Below are 10,781 nucleotides of genomic sequence, written 5' to 3' on the forward strand. Positions count from 1 at the left end.
TTGCTCTGCTGATTTTTGCAGTGAATTAATTACCATGAAAGACTGACTCATTTTGAAGTATAGAGAATTTCACTGCGCTATTTCCTTAGAATATATTTAACATCTTAATATGGTCCAATAGAATATATTGTTACTGGAATACTGGACAAAAATATACTGTTAAGTGTTTCCTGGGGAATATGATAACATTCTAAACGTGCTGTTGTTAGTGAAGATGATTGACCAGGGTTAATTTCATTATTTCAACAAGAATATACAATTCGGTCAGGAGTCGAGAGCCCTCAAGCTTCTTGTAACCGCGTACGTTGCTCTGTATTTGGCTTATTATATTCAGCGAAACGAAACGAAACGAAACGAAACGAAACGAAACGAAACGAAACGAAACGAAACGAAACGAAATGAAGTTCTCACGGCTATTGGACATTATGCAGATTGTCACAGCTCATCTTGTGATACCAGTTGTTCCTCACGGGTGCAATGAGTCCGCATTGTTGATTAAGAAACACATTTCTCACGGCTATTTCTGAATGAATTATGAATTGATTTTGATTGCAAATTATGCAGATAGTCACAGCGGATGTTTTGATACTCATTTCAAAGTTGTCATTCATTCCTAGCAGGTGCAGTGAGCCCGTTTCGTTGATTATCACTTTTTGCCAAAAGTGATAATCAACGAAACGAAGTTCTCACGGCTACTTCTGAATGAATTATGAATTGATTTTGATTGCAAATTATGCAGATAGTCACAGCGGATGTTTTGATACCCATTTCAAAGTTGTCATTCATTCCTAGCAGGTGCAGTGAGCCCGATTCGTTGGTTATCACTTTGTGCGAAAAGTGATAATCAACGAAACGAAGATCTCACGGCTACTTCTGAATGAATTATGAATTGATTTTGATTGCAAATTATACAGATAGTCACAGCGGATGTTTTGATACTCATTTCAAAGTTGTCATTCATTCCTAGCAGGTGCAGTGAGCCCGTTTCGTTGATTATCACTTTTGCCAAAAGTGATAATCAACGAAACGAAGTTCTCACGGCTACTTCTGAATGAATTATGAATTGATTTTGATTGCAAATTATGCAGATAGTCACAGCGGATGTTTTGATACTCATTTCAAAGTTGTCATTCATTCCTAGCAGGTGCAGTGAGCCCGTTTCGTTGATTATCACTTTTTGCCAAAAGTGATAATCAACGAAACGAAGTTCTCATGGCTTTTTTAAGCCAATTATGGAATCTATTTAGAGTGGAAATTATGCAGATTGCCACAGCGCATCTTTTGATACCAATTTCAAGGTTGTCACTCACTCCCATCAGGTGCAATGAGCCCGGAATGTTGATTTAGAAACACAGTTCTCACGGCTATTTATGAATGAATTATGAATTTATTTCGATTGCAAATTATGCAGATAGTCACAGCGGATGTTTTGATACTCATTTCAAAGTTGCCATTCATTCCTAGCAGGTGCAGTGAGCCCGTTTCGTTGATTATCACTTTTTGCCAAAAGTGATAATCAACGAAACGAAGTTCTCACGGCTACTTCTGAATGAATTATGAATTGATTTTGATTGCAAATTATGCAGATAGTCACAGCGGATGTTTTGATACCCATTTCAAAGTTGTCATTCATTCCTAGCAGGTGCAGTGAGCCCGTTTCGTTGATTATCACTTTTGCCAAAAGAGATAATCAACGAAACGAAGATCTCACGGCTACTTCTGAATGAATTATGAATTGATTTTGATTGCAAATTATGCAGATAGTCACAGCGGATGTTTTGATACTCATTTCAAAGTTGTCATTCATTCCTAGCAGGTGCAGTGAGCCCGTTTCGTTGATTATCACTTTTTGCCAAAAGTGATAATCAACGAAACGAAGTTCTCACGGCTACTTCTGAATGAATTATGAATTGATTTTGATTGCAAATTATGCAGATAGTCACAGCGGATGTTTTGATACTCATTTCAAAGTTGTCATTCATTCCTAGCAGGTGCAGTGAGCCCGTTTCGTTGATTATCACTTTTTGCCAAAAGTGATAATCAACGAAACGAAGTTCTCATGGCTTTTTTTAAGCCAATTATGGAATCTATTTAGAGTGGAAATTATGCAGATTGCCACAGCGCATCTTTTGATACCAATTTCAAGGTTGTCACTCACTCCCATCAGGTGCAATGAGCCCGGAATGTTGATTTAGAAACACAGTTCTCACGACTATTTATGAATGAATTATGAATTTATTTCGATTGCAAATTATGCAGATAGTCACAGCGGATGTTTTGATACTCATTTCAAAGTTGCCATTCATTCCTAGCAGGTGCAGTGAGCCCGTTTCGTTGATTATCACTTTTTGCCAAAAGTGATAATCAACGAAACGAAGTTCTCACGGCTACTTCTGAATGAATTATGAATTGATTTTGATTGCAAATTATGCAGATAGTCACAGCGGATGTTTTGATACCCATTTCAAAGTTGTCATTCATTCCTAGCAGGTGCAGTGAGCCCGTTTCGTTGATTATCACTTTTTGCCAAAAGTGATAATCAACGAAACGAAGTTCTCACGGCTACTTCTGAATGAATTATGAATTGATTTTGATTGCAAATTATGCAGATAGTCACAGCGGATGTTTTGATACTCATTTCAAAGTTGTCATTCATTCCTAGCAGGTGCAGTGAGCCCGTTTCGTTGATTATCACTTTTTGCCAAAAGTGATAATCAACGAAACGAAGTTCTCACGGCTACTTCTGAATGAATTATGAATTGATTTTGATTGCAAATTATGCAGATAGTCACAGCGGATGTTTTGATACTCATTTCAAAGTTGTCATTCATTCCTAGCAGGTGCAGTGAGCCCGTTTCGTTGATTATCACTTTTTGCCAAAAGTGATAATCAACGAAACGAAGTTCTCACGGCTACTTCTGAATGAATTATGAATTGATTTTGATGGCAAATTATGCAGATAGTCACAGCGGATGTTTTGATACCCATTTCAAAGTTGTCATTCATTCCTAGCAGGTGCAGTGAGTTTGTTTCGTTGATTATCACTTTTGCCAAAAGTGATAATCAACGAAACGAAGTTCTCATGGCTTTTTTAAGCCAATTATGGAATCTATTTAGAGTGGAAATTATGCAGATTGCCACAGCGCATCTTTTGATACCAATTTCAAGGTTGTCACTCACTCCCATCAGGTGCAATGAGCCCGGAATGTTGATTTAGAAACACAGTTCTCACGGCTACTTATGAATGAATTATGAATTTATTTCGATTGCAAATTATGCAGATAGTCACAGCGGATGTTTTGATACTCATTTCAAAGTTGCCATTCATTCCTAGCAGGTGCAGTGAGCCCGTTTCGTTGATTATCACTTTTTGCCAAAAGTGATAATCAACGAAACGAAGTTCTCACGGCTACTTCTGAATGAATTATGAATTGATTTTGATTGCAAATTATGCAGATAGTCACAGCGGATGTTTTGATACCCATTTCAAAGTTGTCATTCATTCCTAGCAGGTGCAGTGAGCCCGTTTCGTTGATTATCACTTTTTGCCAAAAGTGATAATCAACGAAACGAAGATCTCACGGCTACTTCTGAATGAATTATGAATTGATTTTGATTGCAAATTATGCAGATAGTCACAGCGGATGTTTTGATACTCATTTCAAAGTTGTCATTCATTCCTAGCAGGTGCAGTGAGCCCGTTTCGTTGATTATCACTTTTTGCCAAAAGTGATAATCAACGAAACGAAGTTCTCACGGCTACTTCTGAATGAATTATGAATTGATTTTGATTGCAAATTATGCAGATAGTCACAGCGGATGTTTTGATACTCATTTCAAAGTTGCCATTCATTCCTAGCAGGTGCAGTGAGCCCGTTTCGTTGATTATCACTTTTTGCCAAAAGTGATAATCAACGAAACGAAGTTCTCACGGCTACTTCTGAATGAATTATGAATTGATTTTGATTGCAAATTATGCAGATAGTCACAGCGGATGTTTTGATACCCATTTCAAAGTTGTCATTCATTCCTAGCAGGTGCAGTGAGCCCGTTTCGTTGATTATCACTTTTTGCCAAAAGTGATAATCAACGAAACGAAGATCTCACGGCTACTTCTGAATGAATTATGAATTGATTTTGATTGCAAATTATGCAGATAGTCACAGCGGATGTTTTGATACTCATTTCAAAGTTGTCATTCATTCCTAGCAGGTGCAGTGAGCCCGTTTCGTTGATTATCACTTTTTGCCAAAAGTGATAATCAACGAAACGAAGTTCTCACGGCTACTTCTGAATGAATTATGAATTGATTTTGATTGCAAATTATGCAGATAGTCACAGCGGATGTTTTGATACTCATTTCAAAGTTGTCATTCATTCCTAGCAGGTGCAGTGAGCCCGTTTCGTTGATTATCACTTTTTTGCCAAAAGTGATAATCAACGAAACGAAGTTCTCACGGCTACTTCTGAATGAATTATGAATTGATTTTGATTGCAAATTATGCAGATAGTCACAGCGGATGTTTTGATACTCATTTCAAAGTTGTCATTCATTCCTAGCAGGTGCAGTGAGCCCGTTTCGTTGATTATCACTTTTTGCCAAAAGTGATAATCAACGAAACGAAGTTCTCACGGCTACTTCTGAATGAATTATGAATTGATTTTGATTGCAAATTATGCAGATAGTCACAGCGGATGTTTTGATACTCATTTCAAAGTTGTCATTCATTCCTAGCAGGTGCAGTGAGCCCGTTTCGTTGATTATCACTTTTTGCAAAAGTGATAATCAACGAAACGAAGTTCTCATGGCTTTTTTAAGCCAATTATGGAATCTATTTAGAGTGGAAATTATGCAGATTGCCACAGCGCATCTTTTGATACCAATTTCAAGGTTGTCACTCACTCCCATCAGGTGCAATGAGCCCGGAATGTTGATTTAGAAACACAGTTCTCACGACTATTTATGAATGAATTATGAATTTATTTCGATTGCAAATTATGCAGATATTCACAGCGGATGTTTTGATACCAATTTCAAAGTTGTCACTCACTCCCATCAGGTGCAATGAGCCCGGATTGTTGATTAAGAAGCACAGTTCTCACGGCAATTTAAAAATCAATTATGAATTTATTTTGATTGTAAATTATGCAGATAGTCACAGCGGATGTTTTGATACCAATTTCAAAGTTATCAGTCACTCCTAATGGGTGCAGTGAGCCCATTCCGTTGATTATCACTTTTGCCAAAAGTGATAATCAACGGAATGAAGTTCTGACAGCAATTTCTGAATGAATTATGAATTTATTTTGATTGCAAATTATGCAGATAGTCACAGCGGATGTTTTGATACCAATTTCAAAGTTGTCACTCACTCCTAGCAGGTGCAGTGAGCCATTCCGTTGATTATCACTTTTTTGCGAAAAGAAGTTTTCACGGCTATTTCTGAAACGTTAAGTCTACTAGACTCTTGGTGATATACATTTTGTTTGTAGTGCAGTGGTCACTTGTTCCAGTCGGGTATTATAGCCGAGTAAAATCTTACGGGTTTATTTTACGTGTATTTCAATGGGGCGTTTATTTGGTGGTGTGTGCCCTTGCTATTTTTAGCTCGTCGTTTGCGTTGAACGTGCATCTGATTGGTGGCTTTGCTAATTGACGACGGGCTTTGTATTGACTTTCGCGGCATTTCTTTTTGCACCCGGATGGTATGTAGCAAGCTAGGGAATAGGCATCTGCTTGCAAGGACGGAGTGCCATTTTTCTGGTGAAAATCTGCATTTCTAAGATGGCCATTGTGTATTCGGTTAGTAACTTGTTCATTTATTTCATTGCATTTAAATAATTTATGCATATGACTAATCATGAGATCTAGAGAGTCAGAGTCTCAGACAGTCATCAGAGTCATGTGGGCCTTGGCTTAGACTTAGTTCCAGTAAATTTTAACCATAGACTCTAGTCCGAATAATCAGACCCAGAACAAAATATTAATTTCTGACATGATCGTGTACTGGGTCTGAACTGTTTCCATATGAAATCTTGATGGCAAATTGGACAATAGAAGCACATGGTTCTACGTGACAGCTTTTTAATCCCTATTCAGGTTACGTGAATCACGCTATTGTGGACCATCCTTCTGATACTTGAGTGTTTGGACAAGCGGAACGGTTTTTTGTCTACCTCTCTGTTTGTAAACAAACCAGGAGGTCGAAATCGTCCTCCTCGCCGAATACGAAAGTCAGCGTAATAGTACGGCACTACATAGACTCTATTTCGAACCTTCACCGGGGGGTTTAGTAAGGTTTTAAAGTTGGGAGGTTGCTCAGGGGGGGGGGCTGTGTAATCCTGTACTGATTTTAAAATTTTTTTATTTTTTTAAATATTTGAAGTCCTATAGGGGTGGTGCAATAATTATGTGTAGCCTACCCGGGGGTGAATTATAGGGGGCAAAATTTTTTGGCAGGCCAAAGGGGGAGCAAGCATTTTTGGCAGGTCGAAAGAGGGGGTCAAGCGATTTTGGCAGGTCGAAAGGGGGGCTAGCAATTTTGGCACAGATATTTTGGGCACCGTTTCTATATTATGCCCTAAATTAAGCGTAGGAAAACGTTACGAACATGTTCAAATATGCAAAATTTCCTGCTCGCTGCGCTCGCATTATATGTTAAGACAATTTAAGGTTTTAAATTCGGGTTCCCCAAAATCTTGCATGTGTAAGGGGGGGGGCAAAGATTTTTTGGCACGTCAAAAGGGGGGCAAAGGTTTTTGGCACGTCGAAAGGGGGGGGCAAAGATTTTTTGGCACAGCCAAAGGGGGGGGCAAGCGATTTTTGGCAGACCATTTTGAGAATTCACCCCCCCCCCCCCGGGGGGATGTACACACAATTATTGCACCACCCCTTACAATGCATGTACTTCGCTAATTTTTGTTTGAAAGATTAAATATATAGGGCCTAAATTAAATAAATATTAAATGTGTACAAAGCTTTAAGCCAAATGGTGTTGACACTTATTACTTCATGTATTTTTTCCTTCTTCACAATTGACAAACTTTTATAGTGTCACAAAATTTCAACCAATAGGGCCCATGGAATAAGCTTGCTACATTCAGAAGTTTTACTGAGCAAATTTTTTAAGATGCATGACATTATTTTTACCAGACTTGACTTTTTAAGGGCATTTTGGGTTGTGCTTTAATCTATATCACAGGGATCTGATGCACTAAGATGTATGTGGCTGACTGGAATCCGGTGTACAGAGGTCCATGCATTTAGAACCTGCAGTGCTTTAGCAATATCTTACTGCCTCAGTGCAATCTGGTATTCTTGAGTCTAGACAGACAGAGTTCAATAGGCTTAGATCTGGGAATTTAGGAACTTGCAAGCAGATTCAATGTAACTGATCTGCTGTGCTGGGATCTTAACACCTGGATCTTGGCTTGTTGTGATCTGGATGACTGGATTCTTGTTTGCTGGAACATGCACAACAGTTGCAGGTAGTTGTTGCCATACAGCTGAGTGGGATCCACATGTGAGGAATTATGTATACTGGGATTTGGATGGCTGCAATCTGAAGCACTGAGATTTGTGGTGTAGAACCTGTTGCACAGTGTGAAATATGAGCCCTTAGGAAGTGAACTGATCGGAACTTGGCATGACAGCTAGGATATCTAGTCCCCTGGAACTAGTTTACTGGGATATCTGTATGACTGGGACCTGTATGGTGGCTTCTTAGTGGATAGAATCTGTGCTAAGTTTGCATCATCATAATTATGTGGTATACTGGAATCAAAAGACCAGAATTTGGCAGACTGGAACCTGGATTCATTGGATCTGGTGACTAGACACCCAGTATGCATATTGTGTGCCGGGGTCTGGAACACATAGATCTGTGTAACTAGAATCTAGAAAGCTGAACTAAGGGTGTTAGATTCGGTATATTACATCTTGGTGACTGCAATATAGTATGGGTTTGAACATCAAGAGCAAGTCTGTGCATGGACCTAGACTCTGAGATCCTGTTCGCTGGTGCTGGGAAAACTAGAACTTGGTGTGTCATATGCATGTCGGTGTTTGGTTCATACACTGGTAAAATAAATGTAACTTTTGTTAATTTGGGATAGGCTACAAGTTTACAAACAATTATACCCCACTTTAAGTTACCATTTCAAAATGTAAATTTTGTTACCAGAAAAAATACCCACATTTTTCTTGCTATGATTATAATCATTATTATTCATAATTATTCATGGCAAGCAGAAAAGAGAATTGTGGTGATTATTAATTCCTGTTTTGCAAATAGGATAAGCATCCAGACTACTGGAGCAGTCCGAGAAGCATTGCACTCTGAATTCCGAATAAGGGCATCTGAATGATTGCAGTTCACATGAGACCCCTTTTGAGCTGCCTGATACAACAATGTTTTGGTTGAGCTACAATGTAGATGTTGGCTCTGATTGTGGCCTACATGTACTGGTACATGTACTTCTACATGATCCAAATCATGAGGCTATGATCAGAGCCAGGTATAGTTATGATAAATTATTTATTATGAACTGGGTGGGAAGTTTCAATCAAGTCTTGTGAAAAAGAGATTGAATCAAGTTTATTAAGCAAACAATAATGGTGTAGGAATATGGCATTATAATCAACACCGGTAATTTTAGCCTGTGTTTACACTTAACAAATGTTTTGTGACAAATTGTCTCTTTCAGGAGTGAATCACCTTGGTGTGTATGGAAAGAGCTATACATATTTTTCTTTCATGATACGGTAAGCAGTGAAACATGATGTAAGGTAAAGGTGGTTCCATATAGCCTGGTGGCCGTAGGTTGAGTCCAGGGGCATGGCGTACGAGGGTAATATACCCACCTCTCTCCCCTTACCGCCTAAACCTTCCCTAGCTCTAAAGAAAGCTAGGTACCCAATTACTGATGGGCGAACAGCAAGAGTTTCCAGTCTGTGGCTGGAATCAGATTTCGATCCACCGGGTGGCACCGCACCGACCTTCCGCACCATAAGCGAGCACCCAAACTACTGCGCCACAGCGCCTCTCAAGAAACATAATTACATATAATGTTGAATCACTGTCAAACATTAATTTTGTTTCATTTCTAGAATTGTTCCTAAAAGATGAAATAACTTAATTTTTAAAGTTCTATTACCATGTCCTTATCTGTGGCAATGTGTCTTTCACAATTACTTTCCTCTTAAAAATTGAGGCATTTTGCTGAAAGCAACAAAATACCAAGCTGTAACTTGCTAGAGAAGTTGTTTAAGGATGTATCTGTAACATATCCTAAGTAGGGGGTGGTGTCAAATATCAACATTAAGTTGTTGTTGTTGGGTTTGTTTGGTTTTTTTTGGGGGGGGGGGGTCAATATTGGTCAAAATTGTAAAAGTTTGGTCAAAATGGATGTAAGGGTCTAGGAACAGGGGTCATGTTGCCCAAAGAAAAAGAAAGAAACCATTCATATGCAAGACCCAGCCATTGAAACGACTCCGTAAAAACAAAATACATGTAACATTAAAATTTGAAGTCAAATTGTTGGAAATGATTTGGAGATATGGAGAATATATGTACTAATAAGGTGGACTTTTTTTTTTTCTCCACAGAGTCATGGAATTCAAAGTGCCAAGTGGCAAGAGCTGACGGTCGATAACATCATTGGCAGGGGCCAGTTTGGGGAGGTCTCAAAAGTAAAATATCAAGGAAGGACCATTAGCCAAAGCGAAGATGACAGAGGCTTATTCATGAAAGAGATTAACATTATAGCTGTATGCCCAGAGAAGTGTGCTGTTTTAATGGAATACATGGAATTCCATTGCTTCAATCCCGATGAGTCTGTGTCTTCCTTTTTAGTTCCTTATCTGACTTTTTACATTGCATTGATAATGGATATCGCTGATGAGTTTGAATTAAGTCGGCATATTTGTTTGGAAATGGCCTATGGCTTGAAGTATTTGCCATGACACAGGATGAGAGCTGAAACTAAGGTTTTACGAGCTCTACGATTTAAACACCCATCATTCCTGTATAAAAAATTTAATCTAGAGCCTGCTTTTTTGATCACTTTCGCAATGTTTTCATCCATACCCATTAGCGACTTATCTAAAGTGACACCCAAATATTAGCACTTTTGTAGATTATAAAGATTTACTACCACAGGTAACCGTGAAAGATTTTACCTTCCTATGTTTTCTCTTTGTACCAAATAACATACATTCTGTTTTCCTCAAGTGCAAAGAAAGCTTATTTTCCTAAACCAATGACTGCATGACTCAAGTTCTTAAGTTTCTCAGCAATACAATCAGGATCCTTGCCCAAGACCAACAGGGCACTATCATCGGCATAGAGTTTGCAGTCAACATTGCTGGCCATGACATTCACATAGCAAAGAAACAGGAGCGGACCAAGGATACTGCCTTGGGAAACGCCGCAAGACTCGCCAAGTGGATCTGAGTCAACTTGATAAACATTGACAATTTGAGCCCTGCCATTAAAGCCTTAATGTACGATTTCCGTTCAATTTTAATTTTGTTATTCTTTATTCAAAATGTTGAAATAATATTAGTAATAACTGATGGGAAGGGTTGATGTCCATTTTAAGTTGAAATAACAAGGTATAAAGTGAAAGAAACCCCACTGGTTATTTTGGCCATTTAACATGCAGTTCCATGGGAGGACATATTATCATAATTTTTTCAATTATGATAATATGTCGAAATTTGCTTTTTTGGCACATTTGGCCGATTCCATTTAGGTGCAAGTTGGAACATGTGTAAACAT

General features: G+C 38.5%; 1 long non-coding RNA gene across 1 annotated transcript; it reads left to right on the forward strand.

The window, feature by feature from the left end:
* The first annotated feature begins 5,433 nt into the window (after positions 1-5,433).
* Positions 5,434-10,127, forward strand: LOC140168095 (uncharacterized). Its single transcript, XR_011861146.1, has 3 exons — positions 5,434-5,803; positions 8,707-8,764; positions 9,608-10,127. It is a non-coding gene; the product is annotated as an uncharacterized lncRNA (long non-coding RNA).
* Positions 10,128-10,781: the final 654 nt, after the last annotated feature.

This window comes from Amphiura filiformis, chromosome 13 (genome assembly GCF_039555335.1).
Source record: "Amphiura filiformis chromosome 13, Afil_fr2py, whole genome shotgun sequence".
In the NCBI taxonomy this organism is placed as follows: domain Eukaryota; kingdom Metazoa; phylum Echinodermata; class Ophiuroidea; order Amphilepidida; family Amphiuridae; genus Amphiura; species Amphiura filiformis.